A 13,797-nucleotide genomic window follows, 5' to 3' on the forward strand; every position below is an offset into this window, starting at 1 on the left:
CAGCTCTGACCTCCTATTCCTGGTGTGTGTGGCATCTGCTCTGCAGCCTTGTGTCCAAAACTGAGAGGAAGGCCAAGTAGCTTGTGTAGCTCTGAAAGCCGTGTCTGCAAAGAGCGCAGTTCTCTCTAGACTCTACGGAATTGCCAGAGCTGCTTCCCAGCACACGCACATCAATCCTAGCATGGCTCGGCGCCGGGATGTGGCACCGGGCAAGAGTGTGCCTTGCAGTCCGGGGCAAGGTGGGAGCAAGTTCAACATGAGGGTCAACTTGTTCTCATATCTACTAATGCACGGGCTCAATTACACTTTTGAGGATGAGCAGTAGAAATGTCTGACTCCCATGTCTACGGAAATGTTAAAATGTATGTCAACAAGGAAAAAAGATTTTCTGTTTCTACCATCCTGGAGATATGTTCGCCAACTGTTGTATTGAAGATTAAGGCTGTGTATTTTTTCAACATCGAGATTATTCTATCAATATCCTGTGTCAGTTTGGGATTTTATTTATTTATTTTTTTTTAGTAGCAATGAAATAAGAGAATTATTTTTAAGCAAAGTGAAATCTTCTGATCCTGGAAATTCAAAGAGGGCCACCCTACAGGGGGTCTAAGTCCCTGAACACATAAACACAAATCAAAGGTGGAGACATCAAACAATAGGCTTTTCATATATATCCTTACATATTCCTTGTTGTTATTGTTGTTGTTTTCAGTATTTCATAATGAAACTCACAGCTTCGCAACAATGTAACATCCAACAAATGAAAACCTTCCACCAGTACATGCCGATTAGTGTGTAAGACAAGAAGGGTACATTGGTAGATGAAACAGCAAAGCACCCAGGCCCAGGCCCGGGGGGAGCTTGCATCTGCAGGGCAGATGGTACTAAGATGATGGATGGAATAAGCAAGTGTGAAATATGCTAGAGGAGACCAGGGCCCCAGAAAAAACAGAGTGGAGGCAGGGAGCCAGGTATGAGGTCAGGGTGGACTCATGAGACATTGACATCTGAGGGGGCAAGCGAGGGGACAAGCTGTGCACATACTGCTGATGGTTCTGGAAAGTTCCAGAGCAGCAGAGAGACTGGCGTGGCCAAGATCACGTAAGCAAGGGATACGGTGTCAAGAGAAGAAGACAGAGATCTGAGCAGAAGGGATGGGTTCTGAGGGGTCTTGGGGACCACGTACAGGTGGGGCTTTGCTCCAATGGGAGTGAGGACACTGCAGAGCAGGCAGGTCTCATCTCTGTTCCTGCAGAGGACAGACACAGGTAGACTGCAAACCACCCAGCAGAGCCACATGGCAAGAGCAGTAAGAGGATTGGATGCTAGACACCTTTGTTTGTGATCCAGCCCCGCTGGCTGTGAGATAAGAGAGAAAGTGAGGTGTTGAGAATAAAGCCAAGTGTTTGGTGCCAGCAGCTTGGAGGAAAGAGTTGCCTTCAGTGGACCTAGAAGGCTGGGGATGCAGGTCTTGGAGGAAAGGTAGAGAAATCTGATCAAGGATGGAGTGCTCCCTCTCCCTGCAACTGACTTCGTCTTGTCATTTAAGTTGTGAGAGCTATGCTTTCGCTTAGTCATAGCCTGTCTGTTTTTCCATCTCCCACTCATTTCTAGGACCTAAAAAAGGGCAAAATGCAGTAAAAGAGAAGCACATGTGCACTGCTGAGTTGGGGAATATGGAAATGATTGAGGTCTGACCCTCATCAGGCAGGTACAGCCCTATGGAGGCTGGAGAGGCATTGGAGTGACATATAGAGCACCCCCAGAATGGAGCGCTCAGAGGCTGTTGTGGCACAGTGAGCAGGATCTCATCTGGAGGCCATCTGGGTTCGTCTAAGAAGCTCTCCAGCCACACGGGCATCGGGAGCAGAGGCAGCTAAGATCTTCCCATGTTCACTGGGTTGGAATAGTCCACGGGGACAAGACAGATGATGCTGGAGCCACTTCACCCACTCCTTGCAGCTTCCTCTTGCTGGCCTGGGCTAGCCACCAAGAGAGCTGACTGGCTGGAGCTACCTCACCACTCCAGCCCCCGCCTTTCACTCCATAAGAAACGAAAGACAAGATGTCAAATGTCCTAGAGATGGGCAGCCTGAGGAAATCTTGGGTCCTGACAATCTGCAAGCTGACATCAGCATTCGTGGGACCCTTCATGGAGGCCACCCGGTGGGCCCCTGGCCCTCTGTAGGGCAGTGGCACATCTGTTCTGTCCCTCCTTCCAGCCATAAGCTGACTCTGCATGGACACACTTCCCCAGCTTCTGTTGGCTTTGAGTCCCACTCAATTCAGAGACGTCTACACAGTCACAATATTGTGCAACCATCACCACTATTTAGTTCCCAGACAATTCATCACCCCAAAGAGAAACCCAGTCACTCCCCATCCTCCTCCTTGGCAACCACTAATGTGCCTTCTGTCTTTCTAGATTTGCCTTTTCTGAGAATTTCATATAAACAGAACCATATAATACCATGCACCTGGCTTCTTTCACTGAACGTACTGTTTTCACAGTTCATCCATGCTGTAGCATGTGTCAGTGCTTCAATCCTTTTTATGGGTGCATAGTAGTCCATTGTATGGCTATGTTACATTTTACTTATCCATCTATCCACTGATGGCTAGGCCTGAACTCTTAATCTATTTCCTACTGCTGTTCCCTCGTGACCTTCAAGAAGCAAAGCACACTTTCTGAGCACATTGACAAGGCTAGGCTAAGAGCAAAGCTGAGAAGCAGGGCATAACCCTCATGGTGGCTAGTCATAATCCCAGTGCCTGAAATACAAGCAAACTACTTTTTTTTTTTTAACTTAGCTGAGCCCTAAGTAAAAAACCTAGCCCTATAATCTCCAACTTAGCTTCTTACTAATGTAGGGAGGAGGCAATATTCAGAGATTGCAATACACTGATCAGCCCTACAGCCAGACCATGAAGAAACCTGCAGAACAAAGGAAGATTTCTGCTAGGATTGCTAACAAACCATTTCACCACACGGTGAAGAAAAAACAGGAAAACAGTCTTTAAGTCATGCCCTACACAAAATAAAATCATTTATTCCCTACAGCTAAAATCGTGGGGGAACCTATGGATCAATGGCTGGGAATTGCCAGCAGGCCTTTCACGCTACATACTCTTACCCTTTCCTGCGATATGCTATTATCCTTTCTCACTGTATGCCCATATCAGAGGAAAATGGGCAAATAAAATCTTTATTTATAGAAACTAAGAATGATACATAAACTGGATTCCTCGAACACTCAAGGTCCTTCTCGATGTCTTTCTCTTGGTCCCTCTCAGTGCCTTGTTCTCAGTCTTCTCAGAGTCTTTACTCTGTCCCTCTCACTGTCTCTGTCCCTCTCTCTATGTCCCTCTGAGTCTCTCTCAGGCTCTCTCACTCTCTGCTTCTGAGAGGAAACCATGCTCTGTCTGTGGAGCATTATCCTTTCTCTAATAAACTTTTCTTTTGACTCTAACTCTGGCATGCATTTGAATTTTCTCTTTCACTCAAAGAACCCTCTCTCTCAGTGCTGGCCCACTCGGAGGAAATTTGCCCTATCCTGCATTACCAGTACTCAGAAATGCTTGAGGCTTTGGGTTCTTCCACAAGCTACAGACACTATTATCATTTCTACCCTATAAACTTCAGAAAGTTGGGTGACCCGCTGAGCATTTGAATAAAGCTGACAAGATTCTGGAAGGAAAGTCATGGAGTTCTTTTCTCACCAGAATGGGGGGTTATTCCAATGAAGGACAACAAAGCTGCAGGGAGCCACCAGAAGCAACTGAAATAAAGCTCAAGATCTGCCCCCTGAGGGCAGGTGGCATGGTTGCCTATGTAAGAGGTACAGTCAGTGCATGGCCACAGCATTGCAGCTATGATTTAAGGCCCACCCTGGGTCTGAAGCTGGGCCTGGCCACTTATTAAACTTACTGCCTTATTTCTTCAGCACAAATAGGAACTACTAATAGGGTCAAAATGTTGTAGAAAAGTTGCAAAAAATCAGACCAGTTAGAAACCAAGCAGCGCTCGGAGAGCTGGAGAACTCAGGTTTATTATGCCGGCGGTCCCAGAGGAGCTAGCTCTCTGAAGATCTGGGCCTGAAGCCGAGTTGCAACATTCCTTATATAGAACTTATTTGGCATGGGTTGATTGGTTAATTTGTTCTCAGGTGGTTACAAAGTGAGGGAGTTGCTATGGATTGCAGGTAGTTATAAAGAGTTACAAAATGTGAGAGTTGCTAGAGGGTACAGGCAGTTACATTTGTTGCTTAGACAGAACAAGCAAAAGGGAAGATGAGTCTTTAGTTAATTTTGAGTATGGCCTATGCAGCAAGCATATCTACAGAACAAAGAGCTGATTAGCCTTTTGAGTGAAAATTCCTCTTCACAACTATGGTTAATGCAAAAATTAAACGACATAAAATATTTATAAGTCCTGGCCCAGCTAAACACTATTGTGGGGAATAGGGAAAATTTCCCCTTTCCCCTTTAGTTCTTTGAATAATTCAAACAACATACAGCAGATTAACAGGAGAAAAATCAAAATTTTAATGTGTGAATGGGGTGGGGTGGGGTTCGCATAAACATGAAAATTCCAAAGGCAATGAGGCAACATCAAGTATATATGACAGTTAGGACAACCATTGGGAATATATAACAGTTTGGATAATGGAGAAAAGGGGGAACAGGGTCTCAGAAGTGACAATGGGCGATTTACAGCTACTTGAGGAAGAGCTGAATACACACGACGGGTAAATTTTTGCTGGGCAACTCAAAAACAATGGGACACAGAGAGTGATCTAGTAAACATGCTTGACTAATGCTGAGGTGAAAATGCTTAGGGTGGTCATGCCAAGGTTCCCTTCCTGAAGCAGATTTTCCTTTCTAACTCTCTTTAAGAAAAAGGGGAAGTAAAAACTCTTGTTGGGCTTTAATTGATTTCAATTCAAAGTAATCTGTATGCTAAGGTGGCACATTCCAGGGAAACTCACTTCTGATCCCCCACAGTTCCCTCCTCTGAAACTCCCCTAGGAGTGTCACAGATCAAAATCTGAGCTAGTGGCTGTGGAGAGAAGTGAGTTAGTAGCCCAGTGGGGAGGGATCTGCAGAAAGAGAAAAGAACATAGATTAGCGTGAAGATAAACAAATAGAAAAGAAAAATTAGAGTATATTTCTCCATGCCCCATTAAATCAGTCTCCCATTTCTGAGAATATGTCAGTCCAATAAAGTGTCTTTGTCCTCTTTTTATAATCTGATGGAGAATATTAATACTTTTTAAAAACAGATTTAAGTTAGATACTATTTGTCCCTTTGGTTTACATAGAAGCAACATTCTTCACTGATGATTGCACAAGCTCCTCCTTGTTGGGCAGTCAGTGAATCTAACACATGACTATGTTGGAGAACCGCAGATTTTAAGCTGTTAACTTCTGACTGGAGTATCTTCAGAGTTTGCATCATGATATTAAACTCTTGTTCCATTACCATGGAGAGATTTAAGATTGCTTTTTCCAATTTGTAATCTCTAAAATTTGGGAAGAAGACCCTTAATCCTGAAAAGAACTTGGAGCTGTGATACACAAGAGGATTTTCTACAGTTTCTCTACTAGCATGTTTATATGGCATGGCTTTATGAGCAAAGGAGCCCAGGCTTGAAACTTGGCTGGCATTTAGGATGGAGTGTTTAGTGACAGAAGGAGCCAGGTATCCAAGTCCACATTGTCCTGATCATTTAGGTGGGAACTCTTTATATATACCTCGTCACCTTTACCAGAGAGTGGGGGTTCTGTTTCCCTCTCGACACGTTGTCCAGGCTCTTACTGTCTCGAACAAAGAATTGAGCAAGACACCGAAGTACAGCAGAAAAGAATAGCTGTATTGGAAGGGAGAGTAAAACAACAGTACACTCCCAGACATGGAAGAGGAGCTGAATAAGAGAAGAATGGCTCAAAGGCCTGGTAGCAAAGCCTTTGGGGTTTTTATTCCTACTTAACTGTCGGTAGTTACTTTTCACAGAGAAGTGGGCTTCCTTGATTGACAACTAAAATCGACAGGACTCAGTCAGTGACTCATCATTTACTTTCTGCGCATGTTTGTTCCCAGAATTCATTCTGTTATAATGATATTAATGAATTTCCGGGCATATGCATCATACTATAATGATGCCATAATGAGGCTCAGGTGAGTTAGGGGTCATTATGGTCTCCATTGCACAGGTTCAAAGCGACCGGCTTAAACTAGTACCTAATAATCTGCCTGCTTGTTTCTTTGTGGAAGTTACTTTTTAGCCTAAAAATACCTTTTGGCTTACTTAATTTTGGGCAGACTGGGGCAAGCCTTTTCTAGAACAGGATGGCTTCAGCGTTTTGCAGAGGACCCGAAACCCCCTGTCTAACTTTCCTGCCTAACTTTTTTCTAAGAGCCATGAACCCCTTCTTATTAGCATGGATGTCAAGGGACGGGAGGTCTCTTCTGTATCTGCTTCCTGCTGATGAGGGTTGTAGTTCATGCCTGTTAGGGTCTCATGGAGCTCTTTCCCTCTCTGTCTCAGTCAGAACAGGGTCTCGAGTTCTGCTGAAAGATGTATCTTGCCAAAATGCCACACCTGTCCCTAGAAAGGAGGAAAGGAAGATGTCCACTTGTTATTTAAATCATATATCTATTAATTTTCTTACTATTGATTTTCTTTTTAAGTAAAAAGAATAAGCTTAGTAAAGGAAGACAGACTTGGTTAATATATTACTTACAGAAAGAATGCCCTGGGTTAAGGGTTCCCTCCTCCCTGTGAATACAATGGCTCTGCCTGGCAGAAGGCCATTTCTGCTTACAATGGACTGAGAAGAACACTAAGCTTCAGTGATCCAGTGATCCTTAATCAATAACCAGAGGACCTGAGTCAATAACTGGAGGACCTGAGTTACTTAATCAATAACTCGAGTCACAAGTTTCAGGGTAATTACCTGAGTTTGAGGGAGAGGGGCTTTTTCCCAGGGGAAGTAAATAAAGCAATTAAAAGTTCTGTGACTTTAACCAATGTCACCATAAAAGAATTAACTAATTAATTATTTTTTTTAAAAGTTCTGTGAGTACATTTTGTAAATAATGGCCCGTATCAATACCATATAAAATGAAAAGACCAGTGTGGTTTACAGACAAGGTTAAAGTGGAATCTGTAATTCCCAGGTTCCAGAGTATTCTCTTGCTTTTGTCAATGATACTGTCATCGTTTATACACCTCCGTTTTCCATGCGTGCTGTCAATCTGTAAGAGCAGAACAGATTGTGAAATAGCTGGACAAGAGGCCTGTATTCTGGTTCCAGCAGCTACAAAGCTTGGTTCTGAACCCTAACCAAATAAGTCCAGATTTTTGGTCCATCGATATATACAGTTTGTGGCTTTGGCCAACTTAATCAGAGGGGCAGTGGCAATACTCCCAGTTGTACATGGGTGGTTTACGAGTGATCTAGAACATTTGGTTATTTGGCAGGCGTTTTTCTTAAACACATGGATTTTCTACAAAAGTAGTGCTAGAGTCATTTGCAATTTTCTGAAGAAGTTTAAAAATGCCTCCTATGGAATGGAACCAAAGAGTTTGATTGCAATATTATTCTGATATGTCACCCAGGAAAGGTATAAAGTCACATCTGTTCTCAATGTAAAGGAAAAATTTTTTCCTATTGCCTTTACCTGGGCAAAGGACAGTCTTTGAGCTTCAAAGGACTCATCAGAAGAAGCAGAGTGACGATTGTCTTATCATGGATACCATAGCCTGTTGCACATCCATCTTTCGTATTCAGTCTACTAGGTGTTCAAATTGACTGGAACAAAGACTTTTTCAGGCTCTTTTGCATTATCTAGATGCTGACATAACCGATAGTCAGATCGATTAGTTAATGTAGCCAGGGTTTGGTAAACTAACATAAGGGGCTATTTTGTCTGTACCTGACCGGTTGAAAAAGAGAGTAAGAGAGAGACACAGTTTAAAATAGAATCCATGGTGGAAACTTAGAGAAAGTAGATAGAGACAACCACTCTCCAGTAAGTTATCAAAAAAAAAAAAATTAATAAAATTTTTTTGGAGGGGGGCAGAAATGTTCATTAATAAGAGGAGATGTGTGTGTGTGGATATGTGTATTTAGAGAGTCTTAAAAGCAAGGGCTCATTGGGGGTGAAGAGGTAGGTAAAAGCAAAGTTTCTTACCTGTGATCTTTGGAAAAGATGTGTACATCATGGCACTGTCTGCTTCTGATAATGTAGGGAGGGGACAAGAGAATTAAAATGTTATTCAAGCCACAATCAGAGACTGCCATATGCTGATCAGCCCTGCAGCCAGGCCAGGAGGACACCTTCAGAACAAAGGAAGATTTCTGCTGGGATGGCTAACAACCCATTTCCTACACCTGTGAAGGGAAAACAGGAACCAACAGTCATTCCCTGTGGCTAAAACCATGGGGAACCTGAGGATTAAAGGCTGGGAAGTGCCAGCAGGCCTTTTACTCTACATACTCTTATCTTTTCACATTGCATACTCTTCTCCTTCCTCACTGTATGCCCATATCAAAGGAAATGAGCTAACAAAGTCTTTTCAACTATAACTCACAGGAACTAAAGAACAATATATGTAAACCGATTTCCCAGAACACTCATAGTCCCTCTCAGTGCCTTTATTCTGTCTCTCTCACCGTCCTCACCTCTTTCTATTGTCCCTCTTGCTGTCCCTCTCACTCTCTGCCTCTGAGAGGAAACCACACTCTGTCTGTGGAGTGCTATCCCTTTTCTAATAAACTTTCCTTTTGACTCTTACTTAGTCGTGTGTGTGGAATTTCTACTCTCCGCCAAAGGACCCTCTTCTCCTCTCAGTGCAGGGGCTGGTCTCCCCACCAACTCGGGGGAACTTGCCCTGTCCTGCATCACTGAGGATCTGGGAATCAACCCCGGAAATCCTCAGTTTAAGGTCACCTGTAGTGATTGTCTCCCAGTTATCTTGAGAATGAAGATCTGGGCGTGGACTCAGGAGGATTTTTCTTTTATTATGATGGCAGTGTAGGTCGTTAGCAGTACCTCCTAAGGCCCTTTCCATCGAGATGACAGTGCATGTTTTCTGCTAAAGACCTTGACATAAGCCCAGTTTCCTGGTCAAAAGGGATGGCAAGCTCGTCAGTCAGCGGGGGCCATGCGTCTTTTACCTTTGGTATACACTTCAAGCACACTAGTTAGTTCTTGCATATAAGCTAGTCGTAGTAACAAATTGTTCACTTAAGTTTCCATAGCGTTCACTTAACCCATGAGTTTAAAGATGCCAGTAGGCATTGGGTGTCTAAATACTATTTCAAAATGGATTAATTCATATCTTCTATTTGCAGTATTCTGGATCTTTATCAAGGCTGAAGACAAAGCTTCTGGCCATTTAAATCCAGTTTCTTGAGAGATCTTTTCCACAGTTCTTTTTATGCCCAGATTTTTACATTCCACATGCCCTAATGATTGAGGATGGTATGGGGTATGAAATTTTAAGGAATACGCCAGAGTTTTTGCAAGCAGGTGGTTATCTCTGCTGTAAAATGAGTTCCTGGTCTGATTCAATCCATAAAGGAATGCCAAAACATGGAATAATCTCAGTTATTAGTTACTTTACTTGTTTGGTTGTGGCATCAGCACATCTAGTCAGACAGCATTCAGTCTACCCACTAAACATGCAGACAACAATCAAACAGTGATAATAGCCTAAAACTGGGGGCAAGTCTATAAAATGTATCTGGAGTGCCACAAAGGACAGTGTGGGTGTAGGAGGACTTCCTAAAGTACACTGATTTCTTCCAGAATTTGGTGAGATTATAAGTAGTACACTGGGAAATAACTGGTCAGAAATTTTGCAGATCCCGGTGCAAAAGCAATTATCTTCTAGTCCCTTAACCATTCGCCGTCTGCACGTATGTCCCATTTGGTGAGATATAAGTGCAAGCCAAAAAAAAAAAAAAATTAGAGCTATAGGAAGTTCATTTGGCCAATATATAATTCATTTGATAATTGTTTAACACCCTTTTGTACCCATTCGTCTTTTTCAGATTGTAGGGCATTTGCCTGGTCGTTAATATCAGTCAGGGATAAAAGATTTCAAAACTGAGCAGAGAAAGGATAAGGGGGTTCATTTTGAGCTTCATGTTTTGCAGTTCGGTCAGCACTGTTGTTTCCTGAAGATTCAGTGAGGCTTTGTTTTGTTTGTTGTTGTTGTTGTTGTTGTTGTTTTAGAATGGGCTGAACAATGAACAGTAATAATTTTAGAAGGAAGGTGAATGGTGTCAGTGTAAGCAACATCCAAACCTGTAGAAAATTGTAATGAATTTAGTTGAACCAAACTGATGACAATTGCCAGGAAGCAAAATTTCAATGGAATAAGAAAATGCTCCAGACGATGGCAGGTTTGCAGCTTATTTTATACATTAGAATCAAAGGAGGAGACATCAGGGGGGTTACATGAAATCTATTGGTGGTAGATCAAGGGGGCAGGAAAAAGCAAAGCAGGAACATTTCTGGGATTGAATACAAAGTAAAACAGAGGGACACATACTTCTTTTACATCGGTGGATCCAGGAGAGTTAATAATTAACATTTACAACACATAGAGATGGTGTGTGGAAAACAAGATGACCATGAGGGATTCTGTGGTCTCTTGCTCTGATGCAGTGGGTTGTGTCCTGAGGGGTCTGGAAAAGGGGATAACTTTGAATGTAGGTAGGAGGCAAGAGAACTAAAGTGTTAAATACAGCTGTATTCAGAAACTGCAACACGTTGCTCAGCCCTGAAGCCAGGACACAAGGACACCTGCTTCTGCTGGGAACTAACAGCAGGCCTTTCCTCCTACAGTATTCTTACCTTTTCACCCTACAAACTGTTATCCTTCCTCACTGTATGTCCACATCAAAGGAGATGGGTTACCAGTCTTTAAACTGTAATTCACAGGATCTACAGAATGATGTATAAACTGGATTCCCCCCCAACACACTCGGGGCTTTTTTCCCCCTGCCTTGGCTTTTTGTCTTCGCTTTCTCTAGTGTCCGTTCTTCCTCTTTAATAAACGTTCCTTTTGACTCTCACTTTGGCATTTGTTTGAATTCTTTCGACACTCTCCACCAAGAACCCTCTTCTCTCTCAGTGCCGGGCTTGGTCTCCCCCAGCTCGGGGTCATTTGCCCTGTCCTGCTTCACTCTGACATTCCAAGGGAATGTTATCTTAGATGCAAAAAGAGAATAGATAGGCTCACTTAAGGCAAAGATTAACCTTTGTCAAGAAAGCTACAGGCACAGGATTAACTACCTGCGATGACCTACTTTAGTTAGGAATTTTTACGTAGAGATCATTCTATGTGGTTAATTTGGGTCTCTGAGTTTGTAGAGCCCTCCATGCTGGCCTCCGCTGAGCTTGTCAGGTCTAGTGTGTGGCCCCTTTTTCGCCCACATTGGCTTATAACAGGGTAGGATTATATGCCCAGCAGCAATGGGAGTACCTGCAGAAGAAGCCACAGGATTTCCAAATTGTGCCAACAGCAAGACAGACTCCAAAAGTCTATTTAGAGTCTGTGTTGATGGTGGCAGTTTTTACTTTTACTAATGTGCGAGCTTTAACAAAAGCTCTGAGTTTAACAGCTGGGGTGATTTTACAGTGGGCAAAGAATATGCTTCAAGCTATTCTTTGAAAAAACTATGGCATAGCCTATTATTATGTTTCCCTGAAAATTTCATTCACAAGAGCCGTAGCAAAATAAAAGCAAGCCTGGGTTGTCTAAAGGGATGTCTGAGAGATTCTCGTGGCTTTGAGACCATTTCTATGGTTTCCCGATAGTCGTGGGGACTAGAGTGGTCTCTCTATCATCAGGAAGGGGTGGTAAAGCAGCTGGATTTAAGGTATTGATTGCTCCTATGTAAGATGATGGACGGGTTAGTTAAAACTGCCTGTTCGTAGGTGGTCTGTTGCTGCCATGTGGAGAGATGCTGAGTCCTATGAACTTGTAAAATAGAGGACACAGCATGGGAAACATAGAGGTGAATGAGGGAGCCTCATGTTAGAATACTGGCTCCATCAATCAAAGTGGCAACTGTTTACCACCAAAGGTAAACAGGGGGGGCAAGCCTGATGCCACAGGATCTAATTGGCGTGAGGAGAAAGCAATGATACTTATTCGAGAGACTAAAGATTGTCCTAGGATGCCTCCAGCAATCCCATTATTTTCATGACTGTATAAATGAAAGAGTTTGTCAAAGTTAGGTAAGCCAAGAGTTGGGGGTGTGGACAGGGGTTAATACCTCTGAAGGCCAGGAAATAGCGATGCGGGACAGGGCAAATATCCCCAAGTTGGCGGGGAGACCAAGCCCTGAACCAAGAGAAGAGGGTCCTTTGGCAGAGAGTGTAGAAAGAATTCAACACACGTGCCAAAGTTAGAGTCAAAAGGAAAGTTTTTTAGAAAAGGGGTAACACTTCACAGACAGTGTGGTCTCCTCTCAGAGGCAGAGCGTGAGAGGGACAGCAGGAGGGACAATAGAAAGAGGTGAGGACAGGGAGAGAGACAGAATAAAGGCACTGAGAGGGACAGTGAGTATTCCGGGAATTCAGTTTGTATATGTCATTCTTTAGTTCCTGTGAGTTATAGTTGAAAAGACTTTGTTAGCTCATTTCCTTTGATATGGGCATACAGTGAGGAAGGGGAAGAGTATGCAGCGTGAGAAGATAAGAATATGTAGAGTGAAAGGCCTGCTGGCACTTCTCAGCCTTTAATCCACAGCTTCCTCAGGGTTTTAGCCAAGGAGAATGAATGGTTTTACCTTGTGCAGGGCAGCCACTTCAAGACTCTTGTTTTTTCCTGTTTCCCCTTCACAGGTGTGGGGAAATGGGTTGTTAGGGATCCCAGTGGAAGTCTTTCTTTGTTCTGTAGGTGTCCTCCCGGCCTGGCTGCAGGATTGATTTAACATTTTTAATTCTCTTTTGTCTCCTCCATGAATAGGCTCTGGGATGTTGTCTGGGAGCAGGACATACAGAGGGTTAGCTAGGACTGCAAAATTAGGAATCCAGTCGCCAGCTGCCCCTAAAATTGTACTCAACTGATTTTTAGTTTGGGGAAGAGGGATGGATAAATTGACTCAAGGCGTTTGGGGGTTAGCTTTTGAATGCCCTGAGATATCTCATATGCTAAGTAGGTAACAGTTGTTTTGACCCATCGAAGTTTAAACTGGAAGTTTTATGGCCTGGTTCAACTAGTGCCTTTAAGAGGATGAGAAAGTCTGTAAGAGCTCTTTGCTTAGTTTGATTACAGAGCAAAGATCATCAACATACTGAGCAAGCGTGGAGCCTTGGGTAAAGGCTCCAGAGTCTATATCCGCCTTAAGGACTTGGGAGAATATTGAGGGGGACTCACAATATCCCTAAGGTAGATGTCAAGTGCCTCCCTTTAAATGTTAAAAAATAACTGGGAGTCAGAATGGACAGAGATAAAAAAAAAGTGTGCTGTGCAGAGGTCAACTACATAAACCAGGCTGCATCAACAGGGACCGAGGAAAGAATAGGGACCACTGGGTGGCAAGGAATTACAAATGAGTTTGTGGCTCTTAGGTCTTGTATAAATAGATAAATTTGATTTCCATCTGAATCAAATTTACCCTCTTTCTCTAACAGCAAAGATTGATTGGACTGTTGCAGGATGAGGAAGTAAAAATTAACATATTTTGTTTTAAGAGGGAGTCTATTATAGGGTTAATTCTTCACTGCATCTCTGGAGAGAGGGTATTGGGCTACAGTGGGAAACAGTTTTT

General features: G+C 43.1%; 2 long non-coding RNA genes across 3 annotated transcripts in view; one reads left to right on the top strand and one right to left on the bottom strand.

Moving 5' to 3' along the window:
• Positions 1-13,797, top strand: part of LOC111745813 — a 27,216-nt gene that overhangs the window by 5,107 nt on the left and 8,312 nt on the right. Inside the window, exon 3 of one of the 2 annotated variants that reach the window (XR_002782803.1) lies at positions 1,615-3,699. The exons of the other annotated variant lie outside the window; for it this stretch is intronic. This is a non-coding gene — a long non-coding RNA (uncharacterized LOC111745813). Of the gene's footprint in view, positions 1-1,614; positions 3,700-13,797 lie in introns of those variants that run through there. 2 annotated transcript variants of the gene reach the window in all.
• LOC111745814 lies at positions 3,776-9,495 on the bottom strand. The gene is made up of 3 exons (XR_002782805.1): positions 8,689-9,495; positions 8,198-8,397; positions 3,776-6,608 (listed from the first exon to the last, which is right to left on the bottom strand). It is a non-coding gene; the product is annotated as an uncharacterized LOC111745814 (long non-coding RNA).

The sequence above is a fragment of the Pteropus vampyrus genome, unplaced genomic scaffold, assembly GCF_000151845.1.
Source record: "Pteropus vampyrus isolate Shadow unplaced genomic scaffold, Pvam_2.0 Scaffold166, whole genome shotgun sequence".
In the NCBI taxonomy this organism is placed as follows: domain Eukaryota; kingdom Metazoa; phylum Chordata; class Mammalia; order Chiroptera; family Pteropodidae; genus Pteropus; species Pteropus vampyrus.